The following is a 17433-nucleotide window of genomic DNA, read 5'->3' as shown; positions in this document are numbered from 1 at the left end:
AATTATGGAACATGTGTACAACAAAATACTATGTGGTTGTTAAAATAATTCTGTAGAAAGATATTCAATGACAAGGAAAAATACTCATAGTGTTAAGTGAACAAAATTACTGAACAGAATACACACTGATCAAATTTTTGTAGATATATGTGAATCTATAAGTAAAGAAAGAGGCTCAAAAATATAGAACAATAACAATTGTTACTTGGGATTTAATTTTTTCAAGCAAATCTTATTTTCTTCTTTTTGCATATTTATATTTTTGTCAATAAATGTATATCACTTTACAATAAAAAATGTAAACAAATACAGAAGCTACAAAAGTAGTTGTACCTTTTTAAAAACATTAAAATTAATACAATCAAAACACACCTACACACACACACACACACACATTTTAAAATAAGAAGAATGAGAAGGTGGAAAAAGAAAAGGATGATGGCTAAACAGCAATGTGACCTTGAAATACTTTTTTTGGTCCAAACAATAATTCTCGAAAGTCACATAATTGTCTCATCAGAGGTTAATCAATTGAATGTTTCCAAAGACATTAACTTTTGACATTGATGCTCTGTATTATATGCTTTTATTCAATCAATATATATTCCTATACTATTTTCTTCCTTCATTTTTCTGAGTTGCATTTACTATTCTTTTTTTCTTACTTTTGAGATTTTTGTCTTTATTTTTTGTTTATATGTATATTTTAAAGTTATAAATGTCCCTCTAGTCAATGCTTTAGCTGCAGTTTAGAGTATTTTTATCATTCTGCTGAAAATATTTTTCTCTAAAATACTTGGGAAATTTTAAAGCACTTTTTGTGATTGATTTCCAGCTTAATTTCTCAGTGCTCAGAAGTGTACTTCTTAGACGTTAACCCCCCCTTTTTTTTTTTTTTTTTTGAGACAGGGTCTCACTGTATCACCCAGGCTGGAGTGCAGTGGCACTATCTTGGGTCACTTAAACCTTCATTCTCCAGGCTCAAGCAATCCTCCAACCTCAGCCTCCCAAGTAGCTGGGACAACTGGCCCGCAACATCATACCTGGCCTTTTTTTTTTTTTTTTTGTATTTTTGTATTTTTAGTAGAGACAGGGTCTCATCATGTTGCCCAGGATGATCTCTAACTTCTGAGCTCAAGTGATCTGCCAGCCTCAGCCTCCCAAAGTGCTGGGATCACAGGCGTCAGCCCCTGCACCTGGCTAGAGTTTAATCTTTGGAAATTAAAAGTTGCTTTATGCCTGGCATACATTCATTTTTGGCAACTGTGCAACATATACTTGAAAGGAATGTGTGTTTTGCAGTTGTTGTATGTACTATTTTATACATTATACATCAATTAGGTCAAGTAGATTAATTTGTTCAAATATTCTACGTCCTCTGATTGTCTACTTATCTACAAATAACTGAGAAATATATATTAAAATCCACCTTATAATTGTGAGTTTGTCTATTTCTCCTTGTAGTTCTGTTACTTTTTGCTTTATATATTTTAAAACCATGTTATTAGGTGTATACATATTTAAAAGTAGTATATCTTCCTAGTGGATTGACTCTTATATCATTATGAAATACCACTGTTAATAATTCTTCTTGCCTTAAGACATAATAGCTATATTGGCTTTCTTTTGGTTAGTGTTTGCATGATATTTCATTTGCCAGCCTTTAATTTTCATCATTTCTGAATCCTTATTTTTAATACACGTTTCTTTTAAGCACCATATAATTAGGTTTTGTTTGTTAGGCTTCCTTTGTCTTTTGAAAGAAAGCTTGACTATTTTATATGTAATGGAGTTAAAGATGTATTCAAGTTTAAATCTTCTATGTTACTGTTTGCTTTATACTTGTTTCTTTTTCTCTCCTTCTTGTCTTATTTTGGATTCATCACTAATTTTTATTATTCAATTTTCCCCCTCTATTTGCTTGTTATTATTATCTATTTGCTTGTTATCATAATTATTATTCTATTTTCCCCCTCTATTTGCTTGTTAGCTGCACATTCCTTAACTATTCTTTTAGTTGTTACTCCAGCCATTAAAACATGCATCTTTGACCTATATAAATCTAATCTAAATTCATATTTTTACTACTTCTTAGACAATGCATGGACCATAGAACACATTTCCTCCATTTAATCCCCTCCCAAATTATGAACTATTTTTGTTGTGTATTTTAATATTATATATATTTTGAATTATTTTTGGATAGCCAATAATCATTTAGCTTTACCTACATATTTACACTTTTTATTGCTCTTCATCCTTTCCTGTATCTCTGAGCCTCCGTCTGAGAGCTTGAACATATTAATAATAGTTATTTTAAAGACTACATCTGACAACTCCGTTCATTATCTGCAAACCTGATGGATCTTTTTGTATCACCTATTTTTTCTTTTGGTTTTCAGTAACATCTTGTCTACTCATATGCCTGGTTATTTCTGCTTGAGTGCAGAATATTTTAAGTGAAAAGGTATCAGAGATAATTAGAGGCTCTGGATGATGCTATTTTCCTCCAGAGAGGAAGAATTTGGCTTCTGGCAGGTAGCTGAAGGGCACCAGTAATTCCAAACTATCTTAATCCAATTGGATTGACCTAACTGATAACAGCTTCAGTCTTTATGAGGCTAGTCTATTTCCTGCTCTCTCTTACTCATAGGATGCAGTCTTTCAGGTTCTCAAATGAAAGTCTAGAACATTTACCAGCCCCTCTCCCAAGTAAGCCCTAGTCCCATGTTTATATTTTTCCATAAAACTTATTTTCCATAAATTATGAGAGGTACAGGTGGTATTTGGTTACATGAGTAAGTTCTTTAGTGGTGATTTGTGAGATTTGGTGCACCCAACACCCAAGCCGTATACACTGCACCATATTTGTAGTCTTTCATCCCTCATCCCCCTCCCATGCTTCCCCCCAGTCCCCTAAGTCCATTGTATCATTCTTAGTCCTTAACATCCTCATAGCTTAGCTCCCACATATCAGTGAGAACATATGATGTTTGGTTTTCCATTCCTGAGTTACTTCACTTAGAATAATAGTCTCCAAACTCATCCAGGTCACTGAAAATGCTGTTAATTCATTCCTATTTTATGGCTATATATATATATATATATATACGTAGATGACAGGTTGATGGGTGCAGCAAACCACCACGCCATGTGTATATCTATGTAACAAACCTGCACTTTCTGCACATGTACCCCAGAACTTAAAGTATAATAATAAAAAAAGAAGTAATAAGCCAAATTTCAACTTCTATAGGAGTAGAATGTCTTCCAAAAAAACTCAGAAAGAATCTCCCAGCCCATCACCCACCATTTATCACTGGTTCTGACTTGTGACTATTCTAAAAGCCATTTCCTCTCTCAAAAGAAAAATGTCAAAATATCCTCTCTTTTTTGTTAGTAGTTTATATCATTACAAAATTTGGGAACTGTAGATGATTTTAAAGATCTTCTAGCTCAGCATTATCATTTTACAAATTAAGAAACTGTGGTTCAGAGGTGAAATAATTTGCACATTGTCATACAGCAAGTTCCTGGAGGAACTAGAAAACTAATCCAGTTCACATTCAGGGCATCTGAGCTAGAGATCTAAAATAAAAGTGCAACTTCAGAAAGAAGTTTATTAAAGACATAAATAAAATGGAACCAATCCTTACAAACAAACTAAGGAAAAAACAAGGACAGTCAGAAATTTGAATGTGACTAAATACATGTGGCTATTAAGGAAAAATTCATTATTTGTTAGATGTGATAATGTTCTCTCGGGTATATTTTTTAAAGTCACTATCATTTATATATACACTAAAATACTTACTGATGAAATGACATTATTAGGATTTATTTCAAAGAAAGTAGGTGTGCAGATTAAATAAATTGGCTGTGAATTGATAGTGATAATTCATGAGGGCTCATTACACTATTCTTTTATATTTTTTTGAAATTTCCCATAATAAAAAGAAAACATTTAAAAGGAAATGTAATGCACAAAAAGTTCAACTAAGTTGGGGCTTTTCCCTTAATCAAAAAAAAAGTTACCAAATAAATGAATTAAAGGGGGCTGAAGGTCAAATCCAATTATAACAATACAGTTTACCAATATCTCTAGATAACAAATCTCAGCCAGTAGCCCAAATAATTTAAGTAATAACTTCTGACAACTAGGTAAGCTAAACAGAGGCAGGAGAATTGACGCATTATTTAGCATAATTCAATCTCCTGTTGTATATTTTATCACACAAATGCTAATAATATTGTTCACAGAGTCTTTTTTAACATCTTAAAGAAATTATCTTATTTATGCTAATGCAAAATTCAGCGCTTAGAATTCTCAATATTCTATAACCCAGACTCTTTTCCACTAATGAAGCATCCCACTGTGGAGAACTGGCTATATTTGGGGTATTTCAGATTCTAAGGAAGAGTTATTACAGAGAAAAAGGTAAACTGATGAAAGTAAGAGTTGAAAAATAAGAAGGAGTTCCAAAGATAAAAACAAATCAGTGTCCTTAGGTCTCCTGCAAATTGTTCTTTTATACTTAACAATAGCTAAACAGTCATAATTTGTAGGAGGGAAAGCCCAAATATAACACTGGAGAAAAACTTTGGAGAATGATTTTATCATGTACCCCATCAAATTTTCCCTGCTCAATAAATAGTCTGCTAAGGTTCGCTTTTTGGCTATGGCCCAGTTTCTTTATTCCTCTGTATCCTTGCTTGTCATACTGTCACATCCCAAGGTCCTGCTCCTCAGCCAGTAATGTCAAAAGCTGCCTGCCAGCCTGCCCAAGGCTGGCGCTGTACTACCCCCCATCAGTGACTGCCTGACTGAGTTCAGGCAGCATATTATTTCAGAAGGGGCTGGACACTTACCCTCAAATAATGTGGTAGGATATTCCCAAACGAGGCAAGTCTATGAGCCCAAAGCTGTAAACTCTCAGTAAGCTGGATCATTCTAATTTAAATACACAGATGTGCAGAGCTGCAGTGCACGTGTTGTGAGCACATGTACACACATGCAAAGAGCAATGCTTATTAATTCCAGGTGCCAGAAGTTAGACAGATCTTCAGGATTCAATAAATGTTCACTAATTTAAGACTAAAGAAGATCAACTTAAAAAAAAATTAAAGCTACAGTATAATAGCAACTTACATAATATCAGCTAACATTTGTCAAATGCTTACTCTGATAGAAGGCAAGCATTCTGCTAAGTGAGGGGCCCATCTTATCTCATATGCATTCATGTTCTCATGCACAGATTTATCTCATTTAATTCTCAGAACAACCCTAGCGTAGAGATACTGAAGTACCTGTCATTCATAGTCACAGAAACTGGGACTAAGAGAGATTAAGTCACTTGTCCAGGAACACACAATGGTAAGTGGCAGGGAATTATTATTAATAGCTGCGATCTTCTTATCAAGGCTGGAAAAGCAGTCCTGATTATGAAAACAGGCAGCAATAATATATAGTTAAGAGAAATTGCATAACCCTCCAGATACATTTCCCTACACATATCCCGGATGAAAGTCCAGGCTTATCAGTAATATCGTTAATCCCTAGGTTACTTTTCCCTGATCTTCTGACCACATCCTCACCAGATATTGGCATTAGGCCCAGCCCTCCAGAAACAACTGAGTTCTTGTCCTAGACCTAAATGTTCTCTATGGCCATCTCTCTTTTCTTAGCTAAGCTCCACATTTGGGTAAAATAGGACTATGAACTAACGTGCTGTTTACTAGATGTGCTGATCACTATCACTACTCAAAATGAGAGCAACTACAAAACTTAGGTGATGGGCAATTTGGCACCGGAGCCTCCAATGCCACTGGATATGAAGCTTTCTGCAGGCAAGGGACTGGAGGCAGACCCACCCCTCGGCCTGAAACCACCTGCAGAAGAAAGACAAGCTCCTAGCAGGGGAGTCCAGAGTTGGAAGCTCCCATCTTAGATTAAAGCAGTGCACACTGGGTGCACCCGACCACTAATAACAAGAACCTATTGCCCACTTGCTACTACCAATAAATACCATTCATCCGGCCTTCTGTATGTGCCAGACACTGCACTACTGCACTAAGCATTTCATACTATTGCCTATATTAACTCTTAAAGCAATCTGGCAAGCTCCATGTTGTTATCCCCATTTAACATATAAGAATTCGGAAGCATAGAGAGCCTTCGTATTGTGTCCAAGGTGACACAGAGACAGGCTTAGAACCCAGTGCATTCTAACTCCAAAGCACACGCTATTAACCATGACTCACATCGCCACACACACACCCCCAAATCCAGATGTTCAAGTTCATCCTTCCTTCACAGAGTAAGTGAGGAGACACCCAACAATGCCAAGGTGACATACCAGATGTGGGGCCCTTTCAGGGCTCAATCCAGCCTCTTCAGACAGTACTTTAAGTTTCCCTTGTCAATCACATCCATTTCTGAGAGAGAGCACTATTATCACTCATAAATGAATAATTTATGATATTATTAACATAATTAAGATGGTAATTTTTTAAAAAAATAAAAAATCTATAATCTTCAACAGAAAAGCTATACAACCATTCTCTTCCATTCATTATGCCTAAGAGATAAATATATATGTATGTATATTTATATACACACACCAACACAGAAATATACATATATAATTATAGAAGTTATTTTACTTAACATTTAACAAGAATTATTCAAATAATTCCCTGGAATCAACAAGGTCTATAAAGAGCCTCTGGACAATTGACTATGATCATGTAGGAGCTGGCCTTAGACCATCATAAGTTTCGCATCTTTTCCTTACCTGAGGGAAAAAAATGAATCAAAGGACTATGAAAGCCATGTAAGAAACGTCCAGCCCTTTTAGGTCCAGTAAAGAACACCCAGGTGGGTGATTCTTAGGTGAGGATTTTGAGACATAGAATTAAGTCTATTTCCTATCAAGAGCTTTTCTTGCTGAGGAGGGACTTGTTTCAGACAGTGCAGGGCCAATGGCCTCAGGCCCTGTGTGTGCTGGCGCCCACTCCACTGTGAAGACTTCTCATGAAGTCTCATTCACCCCCGTATCCCAAAACCAAGCACGGCGCTGGCGCACAGTAGGTATGCCAAAAGTACTTCTGGCATGAGGAATTAAACTGATAGGGTGAGGAAGCTCAAACTGGAAGAGTTATTTAGTGTCATCATCTCCACTGCGCTTCAATGTCAGCATAGCGGCTCTAAGAAGTCCTGTGGAAACTCTCCCAATGGCACACAAAAGAGCAGGACATGAGGGTGGTATGTCCAAGACTTGGGTTCTCCTGAATTCTGGCTCAGACATCTGCTCTGCCATTCATTAACTGTGCGGCCTTCAGCATGTCCCATAATCTCTTTGAGCCTCTTCCTCATTCAAGAACTGGAGAGATTAGACTGCCTGCTGTCTAAAGTTGCTTCCAACTGTAATGTGCTATAATCCTATTTTCCTTATTATCAGTCTCAGCTCAACACCTCCCCTTGCGTGCCCCAAGTTATTAGTTTAAAAAGTATACAGTTGATCCTCATTATGCATGGATTCCGTAATTGAGAATTCTCCTAGTGGCCACAATTTATTTGTAACCCCCAAATTAATATTTATAATGCTTTCACGGTCGTTGATGGGCATGCACAGAGCAGCAAAATCGTTGAGTCACCTAAATGCACACATTCCCAGCAGAGGTCAAACAAGGTGATACTCTGTTCTCCCATTTCAGTTTCCATACTGTAGACAAGTGTCCTTTTCACAGTCTATTTAGTGCACTGTTTTTCACACTGTTGTGCTTTTTGTGTGACTTCACTCTTAAAATGGCCCATGTACACAGTGCTGCGGTGCTGTCTACTGTTCCTAAGTGCAAGAAGGCTGTGATATGTCTTACAGAAAAAACGCATGTGTTAGCTATCTATGCTTCACTCAGCCATGAGTTATAGTGCTGTTAGCCATGAGTTCAAAGGTGTGAATCAACCATATATATTAAGTAAGGTGTCTTAAAACAGAAGCACACATAAAACACAGGTATTGATCAGCTGATGGAAATGTTGAGATCAGAGGCTCACAGGAGGGTCCTAAGCTTATATTTCCCCTAGGAGCAACAGTTCAGTGTTTGTTAATTCAGTGTTTGTGGCAACTTTACAGAACACGACTATTGCACATAATGAGAATTGACGGTACACCCTCAGTCCAGACTTCCACATACAGTTGTGTGGAAATGTAAATGACACACCCTAGAGTTGTGCAGTATACAACCTGCCCAACCATGTGCAGGAGTGCTGTACTTGAGATATGACCTTGTTGGAATGGACTACAGGGAGAAAATCAAAATGGAAACATCTATCCTTAGCATACTCCAAATAAAAAACTCTTCTAGCACTCATGATGAAATTATTGCACATGACCTAGACTCCTGACATGAGCGAACCCATTTAGGAACCTGAGTGTCTCCTGAAATGCCTTTCCTCCATCCCTCTTAAGCTTACATAAGTATTTTGAATTTTGCAAGAAACAGCTCAAGTATTTCCATGCTTTCTCTGCAGATTAGTTTGTAAATGTCATTAATAATTTCAAATGATGCCCCCATGAGAAAGTTCTCCACAAATCCACTGTAGAAACACAGGCCAGCAACAATAAATAATTCATGCACACACCTGAAACTCCTACTAGGAAGATATACTGGGAGATTTGCTGAAAGGAGAAGTAACACAGCGGCCAGAAAAAGAGAAAAGGAAAAGGAAAAACAGAAAAGAGGTAAGAATGACAGAGGAAGATTGACTATGACGGCAAGAGTTTTAGAAATAAATACTACTTCAGAAAGGCATCATCAGGGTCAATCAAGATTTCTTTTTAGGCCGGACACGGTGGCTCACGCCTGTAATCCCAGCACTTTGGGAGACCGAGGCGGGCGGATCACGAGGTCAGGAGATCGAGACCATCCTGGCTAACACAGTGAAATCCTGTCTGTACTAAAAATACAAAAAAATTAGCCAGGCAAGGTGGCAGGCACCTGTAGTTCCAGCTACCTCGGGAGGTTGAGGCAGGAGAATGGCGTGAACCCGGGAGGCGGAGCTTGCAGTGAGCCAAGATCGAGCCACTGCACTCCAGCCTGGGCGACAGATCGAGACTTTGTCTCAAAAAGAAGAAAAAAAGAAAAAAAACTATTTATTTTTAATTTGCAAGTGCAGGGGGAAGTTTTTGGCTTATCTCTCTTTTGTAATATGGTTTGCTACTGTATATCTCAAATATATAGTCAGCCCCATCGCATCGCTGATGATATAAAAATTTCCTACAATTAAACCCTGCCAGGATGCAATTGTCCTTTGAGCCTGTCAGGATTCCGACTGGAAAAAAAAAAAGAACATTAAACTTCTGAACTCAGTCAGGCATGAGGGTTCAAATCTTATCCACATCACTTAACTAGATGGCTGCCAGTAAGTAGTTTCACTTTCAAACCTCAGATTTTTTGTTTGTAAAGTAGAGATAAATAATAGCACCTACTGCATTGGGCTGTTTTGAAAATTAAATGAGATAATGCATATATAGTACCTAATACCACACCTAGGATATTAAAATTATTATTTACCAATATGATATTATAATTGATAAATCACACACAGATCTAGGTTACTGGAAGCTTTAAATCCGTAGGTAAAACCACAGCACGGAACACATCTCACAGAAACACTTTCTGGGTTATCTATCATGAAAGGAGTGATTCAGGCAGGAGAAAGAAAAGAGAACAGCAATTTTCTTTTGAGTTTTTCAGGCTTTCCGCATTTCTTCTCCCGTTGCCAATGGATCAATGACTTTCCAGAAACCAAAACTAATCCTACAAGTAAAAATGATGTGATTACAGGCCCAGCACTTAGAAGCCACGGTGATATCTCATTGACATGAGAGGAAGAGACAAGTGGCAGGAAAATAAACTTCAGTAAATGGGCAGCAGATGAAGAAAAAAAACCTCTAAAGCCAAAATCTGCACCAAGAGGAGGTCCCGAGGCACATTTAAAGAGATGCAGAAGTGTCAGATGAACACAAATCCCGATAAGGTTCAAAACATGGGAGGAAGTGAAGCGCGCCTTCTCTGACTCATTTTATGTTTTTGTAGACTACTGTTAATAACCTGTCTCGAAACCCCATCTCTATTAAAAATACAAAAAAAAAATTTGCTGGGCGTGGTGGCGGGTGCCTGTAGTCCCAGCTACTCGGGAGGCTGAGGCAGGAGAATGGCGTGACTCAGGAGGCAGAGCTTGCCTTGAGCTGACATCAGGCCACTGCACTCCAGCCTGGGAGACACTGCGAGAGTCCATCTCAACAACAACAACAAAAATAGTCCATCTCAGCTCCCTCACCTTTCTTAAAACCATAGGTATATACTGAGGATTCACAGTCAAGTAAAAAGTTTGGATTAGGTGATGACCCAAAAGATCCATTCAAGGCCCATGATTCCTTTGTGCTTTCAAAGAAAGAGCAAAATTAAGTGACTCACTTGATCAGTGATGGCAACAGAAGCATATGTGTCTTCAGACCTTTAGCCCTAGGTTGGCCTCATCATATTTTTTACCTTGCTCATCTTGTACAGGCATACTTTTAGGAAAATATGCATTAAAAAATTTGTGGGTATACAGTAGGTGTATACATTTATGGGATACATGAGATATTTTGATACAGGCAGGCAATGTGTAATAATCACATCATGGAAAATGGGGTATCCATTCCCTCAAGCATTTATCCTTTATGTTACACACAATCTAACTATATGTTTTAGTTATTTTAAGATGCACAGTCAAATTATTATGAACCATAGTGACTCTATTGTGCTAACAAATACCAGGTCTTATTCATTCATTCTAACTTTTTGTACTCATTAACCATCCCTACCTCCCTCCCACCCCACTACCCTTCCCAGCCTCTGGTAACCATCCTTCTAGTCTATCTCCATGAGTTCAGTTGTTTTGATTTTTAGGTCCCAGAAATAAGTGAGAACACGCAATGTTTGTCTTTCTGTGCCTAGATTATTTTACACCGCATAATGACCTCCAGTTCTATCCATGTTGTTGCAAATGACTGAATCTCATTTGTATGGCCAAAGAGTACTCCACTTTGTATAAGTACCAATTTTATTTATCCATTCATCTGTTGATAGACACTTAGATTGCTTCCAAATCTGGGCATGCATTTTTTTTCTTTTTTGAGACAGAGTCTCGCTCTGTTGCCCAGGCTGGAGTGCAGTGGCGCGATCTCGGCTCACTGCAACCTCCACTGCCTGGGTTCAAATTTGGCTAAACTTATATATTAGAGGAGGGCTGAGAAGTCAGAAACTGAGGAGCTAGAGAGAACCAAGTGTGGTGTGGGCCAGCAGACAGCTCCTCTAAACATGTAAACACACAGAACCATCCCTTCCATGCGGGTCCCAGTATCTCCCCTGGGTGAGCCAAACCACACTAAAAACCCTCCCACACCACCGAGTGGCTCTACCCATCTTCAGTAATCCTCTACAAACTTTTCAGGGTCATGTGAAAACCACCCAAACTCTTCTGAACCTACCACCATCCCATCTTTGTTCTTTCTTAGTGAAAAGGACATTCCTCCTTGTGTCCCAGGAAAATCTCTCTGCATCTGCTCTCCATCTATCCCCTCCTGTCTCCTGAACAACCAGAGTGAGTCTGTAATTACTCATCTCTCTTGCATCTCCTGACACTCCTTTTTCTCCAGTTGTGTGCCTCCTTGACTTAGTCAAAAAAGGTGCTTGCAATTCTGTAATATTTAAATTGAGATGTCATTCATGCATTCATTTCATAACTATTCACTATGGGCTTATGACGAGTACTGCATTGATGGACTGAAAGCTCTGCATATGTGCTGTTATTGCTTAGACTGCTAGAGATAGTTTTTTGGTTTTGTTTTTGCTTTTTAAGAAAGGGCATATTATGGACCACCAAATCAGGTCATTCCTGATTGGGGATTCCTGATTCCTTGCATAAACACTAACCTAATTCTCAATTGAATTGGAATGTGGTTATTTTCTTAGCCAAACCTGAAGTAAAAGTCAATAGTACCAGCTGCCCTTCCTGACTTCTAAATCCTCTGCAGGAGGGCCCTGGTCTGTACAAGAACCAGGTTCCTGGCAAAAACAATAAAACACCAAAAAACACAAATCAGCATTGACGGGACACCAGCCTTACAGACCTCAACCTCACACAGTAAGTGAGAACAAAGGAATTTTAACATTTACAGGCTAACATTGGGACCATACTGAAATAAAGCAGGGTTTTAACAGCCTGTTTATTGAGTTCATTTAATGAAACAAACTATCCCCATGGAGATGGTCCCAGGTACCTACTTATCAGCAACTATTTAAGTACGTGCAGAAGCTATTACCCAGTTCTTGATTTAGAACTCTAGTTAATGCTGGCAAAAATAATTTCAGATTTTCCCATTCTTGTAGGATACATGCCTGAATAATTCATTAATAATCAACTTCTTTTTTCTTCCCACTTGATTCTATGCTACCAGTCACTTAACATCACTGGGCTACCTGGCACGGTGCTCAAATGCTCCAGTGTTCTTTGCACAGCCATAGATTTCAGCCCTGTAAAATTGCTTGGAGAGACACACACCCTCCTAACACTAACATATCATCTTCTTCTCCAAGTGGCACACATTGAGGTTTCAACAATGTGGAGCAGTTTTGGCTTCTGCCCACACTACTTTTATTATGAAGACTTAGCACAGACATTTTTAACACAATAGTCATTCCTCCCACCAGACTACATAATTCCTCTATAATCATAAAGATCCAAACACATTCCTCACTTGCTATCCAAAGAAATAGCATAACTCTATAGGTATGGGTGAGAATGGAGAGGAGGAGGAAAAAAGAAAAATAAAGAGTTCAGATGTGGAGGAGGAGTCTCAAGGAACACTGTGCTGAAAGGAAAAGGTTAATACTGTAGATCTGTGCCTGCTTGGATCAAATATATCTAGTCGACAAGAGGTTTCCTATAAATTTAAACTTCTATATCAAATCTCAAATCATATGTGATTAAATATACATATATGTGCATATATACATATGTGTGTATATATATCTCAGAATCAGAATTTTAATGCTGAGAAGAATTATTTTCCTCTGAAAAAATATTTCCCCCAAGGCACAATGAAAGCAGATGAGAATGTGGCAAATCTTTCAAAATGTGCATATCTTAAGAAAAAACATAATTTTTAGTTCATGTGTTAATAATACCTGAAAGAAGTCAGAAAATATTGGAACCAAGAACTTGGTTTATTTGGTACTACCGCTTGATGGCTAGTGGAAATAATAGCTATCAACACTAAAGCATCAAGCAAACTCTTTCTCGAGTTTGCTCTTTCTCCAATTTTATATTTGGGTTTTCCCTCCTACAAGTTATGACTTTTTAGCTACAGTTAAATAAAAGAGCAATTTGTAGGAGACCTAAGAACACTGATTTGTTTTTATCTTTGGGACTTATTTTTACCTTTCAACTCTTCTATGACTTTACCCTTTTCTGTCTAATAACTCTTTCTTAGAATCTTAAGAGTGTTTCTCTATAAGCTTTATGAGATTAGGGCCAGGTCTGTCCCCAAATCCTTAGTGCCTGGATTAGGGTAGACATTCAATAATTGACTATGCATGAATGGGGTTAATAAATAATTGAATATTAAGTTGAACTGGCTTTTGGAGGTGGTTACAACTCTCACAATTTCAATTTTTTGAAACAGAAAAATGTGGAGGGGGAGTTGATTCTGGAGGCAAGGGAGCCTAAAAAGTATGCAAGTTCTGATCTGACTAGACTCAATTAATACCAATATTGCTAGCAATAAGCATGTGGTGCCGATTTTGTGATCAGTACTATTAAAGTCATTAAACACACACAAATGCAGTTGTTCGTTCCTATATTCCTATAATCTATCCTATATTTATACATTAAATATAAGCTTAAAGTAGTCATTCCAGCTCAGAATTTACTAAGCATCTTGTATGTGCCAAATGCTATATGAGATACTGAGTACACAATTTTTTAAAAATCACCGTTAAAAAGGAGCTTAAAATTGGAAGGTATGACAGAAATAGAAACAAAAAACCCAACACTATATGCAGTCATAGAAGTAAGTACAAGCTAGAGAGGAAGAGCAAGGAGGGCTTGACGCTATCTTTAAGGGTGGGGGTAAAGCACTGTATGGAAAACAACCTGGGCAAAGTTTTGTTTGAAGATCAGTCAGAGCTGCCAGTATGACACAGTGTGGATGAGCAGGCCAGCAATCCAGTGCAGGAGCCGAGTAGCAAGAGACATTGAGGAAGAAGCTGCCTCAAATTGGGGCCAGGGGCAGCGACAACAAGAAGTTGCCAGACTGAAAAATTAGAGAGGAAAAGAGTGGGAAGTGAGAGCTCAGAAAACAGAGAGTTGGAGAGTTGGGAAGAAACTAGATTAGAATGGGTCTTGGCCGACAAGCTAAGGAATTTGGACCTCAGCCTCAGATCAGCGAGGAACCACTGAGAGTTTTAGGCAGGAGGAGGTGAGGAGGTGAATTTTAGATGGATCATATTGGTTGCAAATACCCTTGATTGCCTCAGGGTTCTGAATTTCCCTTCTCCAGGCTCTGGAAGTCTTTATGCATCACTCAAGTTGGCCCTCAGCTACCTTGTTCTGTGCATGTGCAAGTCTTAGTTCTCTAATTCAATTTCACATATCAGGGAGGTGTGGTCACTTCTCAAATCATTTCTGTATTGCCCATGGATTTACCACAATATGCCCAGTTCAGTACCTGCATCTAATACCTTTTTCCTCAACTCTTTACCCCAAAATGCAATTGCCTAATCAACATATTCTCTAGGCTTCCTCACAGATACCACAAAGGCCACTTTACAAAAAATTTACTTACTTCATCATCATTCCTTTAAACACTCCTCTTCCGGTGTTCCATTTTTTTTGTTTTTGTTTTTGTTTTTTTGTAAATGGTATCACTATTCACCAGTTGGCCCAAGTCCAGAAACCTGAAAGTCATCCTTGATTCCTCTTCAATTACCAAGTCTTACTGACCTTACTTCCTAAATATCTCCCAAATCCTTCCTCCTCTCCACCCCAGTGCTACCTCTTCTTAACACACCACTATCATTCACTCTTGCCCCATCCAATCTGTTATCCAGGCTATGGCCAGAACATTGATATCTTTATAAAACCACAAATCTAATCTCATCTCTCCCCAGAGCAAAACTCTACAATAATTCCTATTTCCATGAGATAGAGTCCAAAGTCCTTAAAAGGGCTTCAATCCTTCATTATCAAGCCCAGGATTATCGTTTTAGGCTCATGTCTTACCATCCCCCCTCCTCCCATTCCACATTCAGGTCATTCTGAAATCCTTCCAGTTCCTCCAATATGTTATTCATTCCTCTCTTTCTCTCCCCTGCTCACCCCATTCCTTACCCATTGTCTTTAATAATTGTTTTTTGAATCATGTCTCCATCATTAAGATTCTTGGTTCCATGAACACAGGATTACATATGTCTGGTTCACTAGACTAAAGAACAAGAGCATCAAAGTTCTATCCTGGTGCCTAGTACAAAGCTGGGCACATACTAGAGGCTAAATAAATATTTTCTGAATTCACAAATGAATAAATGGTTGGGGCTTATTCTGAGTGACTTTATTATCTTCAGGCTATCATATCAAAGTTCCACTAATCTGCTTGTAATTGAAACACAAACTTTGACTAAAACAAAATAAATCTATTCTAGAGTACACACATACACGCAAAGTCGGTTAATGGTCCTTTGTATCAATAACACTTTCTTCCTTTGTCCTCTCACTTATTACATAATCTATGATTAGACATGTGATGTGATCAAAAATATAAATACTTAAATTGTATGATATGCTGGATTGAAAATAAAACAAGATTAGAATGAGATTTGGGGAAGGTAGCGTGGGCTGGTCTAGTACTCACAGACAAAACCAAGAATTTTCAGTACAAAGAATATCAAGAATTTCCTGTACCATATACCTATTATTCTGCTAAAACAGTTGCTATGTGTTCACTTCCAAGATGGCCAAATAGGAATAGCTCTGATCTACAGCTCCCAGCAAGGTCTATGCAGAAGATGGGTGATTTCTGCATTTCCAACTGAGGTACCTGGTTCATCTCACTGGGACTAGCTGGACAGTGGGTGCAGCCCACGGAGGGCAACCCGAAGCAGGGTGGGGCGTTGCCTCACTGGGGAAGGGCAAGGGGTCAGGGGATTTCCCTTTCCCAGCCAACAGACGCCAAGAGTGACTGTACCTGAAGGAGCGGTATACTCCTGCCCAAATACTGTGCTTTGCCCATGGTCTTCGCAACCGACAGACCAGGAGATCCCCTCATGTGCCTGGCTCAGTGGGTCTCACGCTCACAGAGCCTTGCTTACTGCTAGTGCAGCAGTCTGAGATCAACATGGGATGTGGGAGCAAGGCACGGGGAGGGGCGTCCGCCATTGCTGAGGCTTGAGTAGGTGGTTCTATGCTCACAATGTAAACAAAGCAGCAAGGAAGCTCAACTGGATGGAGCTCATGCAACTCAGCAAGGCCTACTGCCTCTCCAGATTCCACCTCTGGGGGCAGGGCATATCTGAACAAAAGGCAGCAGACAGCTTCTTCAGACTTAAACTTCCCTACCTGACAGTTCTGAAGAGAACGGTGGTTCTCCCAGCATGGCATTCGAGCTCCAATAATGGTCGGATTGCCTCCTCAAGTGGGTCCCTGACCCGCATGTAGCTTGACCGGCAGACACCTCCCAGTAGGGGCCAACAGACATCTCAAACGGGCAGGTGCCCTCTGGGACGAAGCTTCCAGAGGAAGGATAAGGCAGAAATATTTGCTGTTTTGCAGCCTCTACTGGTGATACCCAGGCAAACAGGGTCTGGAGTGGACCTACAGCAAACTCCAACAGACCTGCAGCTGAGGAGCCTGTCCACTAGAAGGAAGACTAACAAACAGAAAGCAATAGCATCATCAACGAAAAAGACAGATCAATGAAAGAGAAAATTAACAAAGATATCCAGGACTTGAAGTCAGTTCTGGACCAAGCTGACCTAATAGACATTTACATAACTCTACACCCCAAATCAACACAATACACATTCTTCTCAGCACCACATTGCACTTAATCTAAAATTGACCACATAGTTGGAAGTAAAACACTCCCCAGCAAATGTAAAAGAACATAAATCACAACAAACTGTCTCTCAGACCACAGTGCAATCAAATTAGAAGTCAGGATTAAGAATCTCACTGAAAATCACACAATTACATGGAAACTGAACAACCTGCTCCTGAATGACTACTGGGTAAATAACGAAGTGAAGGCAGAAATAAAGATGTTCTTTGAAACCAATGAGAACAAAGACACAACATACCAAAATCTCTGGGACACATTTAAAGCA

The 17433-nt window shown here is 38.8% G+C and overlaps 1 protein-coding gene across 1 annotated transcript in view; it reads right to left on the bottom strand.

Annotated features, from left to right (window-relative positions):
* FRAS1 (Fraser extracellular matrix complex subunit 1) overlaps nucleotides 1-17433 on the bottom strand; it is a 455628-nt gene that overhangs the window by 378737 nt on the left and 59458 nt on the right. The gene's annotated exons all lie outside the window — the stretch shown is intronic.

This window comes from Colobus angolensis, unplaced genomic scaffold, assembly GCF_000951035.1.
Source record: "Colobus angolensis palliatus isolate OR3802 unplaced genomic scaffold, Cang.pa_1.0 Scaffold200, whole genome shotgun sequence".
Classification (NCBI taxonomy): domain Eukaryota; kingdom Metazoa; phylum Chordata; class Mammalia; order Primates; family Cercopithecidae; genus Colobus; species Colobus angolensis.
The sequence above is the reverse complement of the archived record's forward strand: the minus strand, read 5'-3'. Positions and strand labels throughout refer to the sequence as shown.